At 47.5% G+C, this 2,461-nt stretch overlaps 1 non-coding gene across 1 annotated transcript; it reads left to right on the top strand.

Moving 5' to 3' along the window:
- Positions 1–1,921: 1,921 nt before the first annotated feature.
- Positions 1,922–2,059, top strand: LOC119942938. The gene has a single exon (XR_005455431.1). It is a non-coding gene; the product is annotated as a small nucleolar RNA SNORA7 (small nucleolar RNA).
- Positions 2,060–2,461: the final 402 nt, after the last annotated feature.

Consider the following 2,461-nt stretch of genomic DNA (forward strand, 5'->3'; position numbering starts at 1 on the left):
ACTTCCATAGTTGAGTGCCTCAACCCTGGAAATATTGCCTGTAGGTGCCACCCTCCCCCAGAACAGTTCAGCGCTTAGAACAGTGCTTTGCACATAGTAAGTGCTTAATAAATACCATTATTATTATTATTATTTATTCTGGGACTTCAAGCCCATTCTGTTGTCCCAGGAAGGGGAGTCTGCTGCCATCCGCCCCGTTCCAGAATGGGGTGCCGCCATTGGGAAAGGACAGATTGACTTTGCTCCTTCAACGTTTCCTTCTCTACTTCTCTCCTCTCCCTTCTCCCAGTCCCAAGAGAATGGTGATCGAAGGCGGTATCCGATGAGCTCCCAGTCACCGTCGGCAAATTTGGAAAATGTCATCCACTGAAACTTTAATGCCTCTACACAAGAGCTTGAATTATTAACAGTGGCGTTAATGGAGGAGCCGGGCTGCAGAGGAGAGTCTGCCTGATGATGGAGATGCAGATGGCTCCCTTGGTGCCCAGGCCTTCATGAAAGAGGCCCTGACAAGCCCCACTCATCAATCAATCAATCATATATTTATGAGTACCATACTAAACACTAGTGAGAGTACAACATCCCTGCCCACAACATCTAGAGGGACGAGCTAATGGTCTAGAGTCTGAGACTCCCCTCCTCTAGATGGTAGACACGCTGTGGGCAGGGAATGTGTCCACAATATTTTTGTGTTGTACTCTCCCAAGTGCCTAGTGCCGTGCTCTGCACACAGTAAACGCTCAACAAATATGATTGACTGACAGTCTGGCCGGGACCAGGAGAAGGTTGGGGTTCAGAAGTGGACTCTTTGGGCATGTTGACAGGCCCAGAGGCTTTTGGGAGGGAAATAAGCTGCTGCTGGAGAGAGCAGGGGTGCAGTGCTGTTTGTGCTGGGGTCACCAGTCAGCGCAATGACTATCGAGTCTGTATTTCATCTTGCCAAGCAATCCCCGTTTTCTGATTGCTTCTGTATGGACAAGTCTGCCGGGAGGCTGAGAACGGTTCATGCTGTCGGCCTGACTACCTAAATAGCACTGATGGTAGCTTGACTTGTAAGTCAGCCAATTGCATGGAGATTGGTTCCTCGAGTCTTCTGTGGCAATTCAGCACATGGGTGAAGCCTGGAGGCACACAGGATGTGTTTGATGATCAGTCATAGTATTTATTTCACACTTACTCTAGGCAGAGGCCTTGAGAGAATACAATAAACTACATGTGGTCCATGCTCACAAGAGCTTTATGGGATTGGGCCTGTACCCTCCCTTCTGATAATATCTACCAATCCTATTATATTGTACTCTCCCAAGCACTTAGTACAGTGCTCTGCACACAGCTCTCAATAAAAATGACTGATATTAATAATATTTGTGGTATTTAAGGGCTTACTATGTGCCAAGGCCTGGGGTAGATATAATACACTCAGATCAGATACAGTCTCTGTTCCACAAAGGGCTCATAATAATAATAATATTGATGGCATTTGTTAAACACTATATGCAAAGCACTGTTCCAAGCGCTGGGGAGGATACAAGGTAATCAGGTTGTCCCACGTGGGGCTCACAGTCTTAATCCCCCATTTACAGATGAGGTAAGTGAGGCCCAGAGAAGTGAAGTGACTTGCCCAAAGTCACACAGCTGACAAGCGGCGGAGCAGGGATTAGAACCCGTGACCTCTGACTCCTAAGCCCGGGCTCTTTCCACTGATCCACGCTGCTTCTCATAGTTACAACACGTATGTAAACATCCTTAAACTCTATTACTTTCCCCTGTCTTTAATTCATTTGAATGTCTGTCTCCCTCTGTAGCTCACTGTGGGCAGGGATCGGATATGCCAACTCTGTTGAATTGTACTTTCCCAATTGCTTAGTTCAGTGCTCTACACACGGTAAATGTTCAATAAATTATATTTATTGATGGATTGAGTCCCTCAGGATCTCACCTGGAGAGTTTCCAGTACTCTACCAGTCTCGGCTACAGGAGGGAGAGTCAAGCAGAGGCCTACCCATTCCATTTCTAGCTTGGGCAGTGGCTAGCGAGTGGAAGGCAATCTGCCACAAGTCAAAGCTCACCTGTGCTGGGCAGCAGTGCCATGGAAGAGGTGAGGGGGGAGACTCGAGTTTAAAGCACGGAAGGAGGCAACGGTAAACCACATCTATATTTTATCAAGAAAACTCTATGGGTACACTACCAGAACCAGGTGAGTTTGGAGAGTTCTGGAGTTCTGGAGAAGCAGCGTGGCTCAGTGGAAAGAGCCTGGGCTTTGGAGTCAGAGGTCATGGGTTAAAATTCCCGCTCCGCCAACTGTCAGCTGTGTGACTTTGGGCAAGTCACTTAACTTCTCTGTGCCTGTTACCTCATCTGTAAAATGGGGATTAAAACTGTGAGCCCCCTGTGGGACAACCTGATCACCTTGTAACCTCTCCAGTGCTTAGAACAGTGCTTCGCACATAGTAAGTGCTTA

Source organism: Tachyglossus aculeatus, chromosome 21, assembly GCF_015852505.1.
Source record: "Tachyglossus aculeatus isolate mTacAcu1 chromosome 21, mTacAcu1.pri, whole genome shotgun sequence".
Taxonomy (NCBI): Eukaryota; Metazoa; Chordata; class Mammalia; order Monotremata; family Tachyglossidae; genus Tachyglossus; species Tachyglossus aculeatus.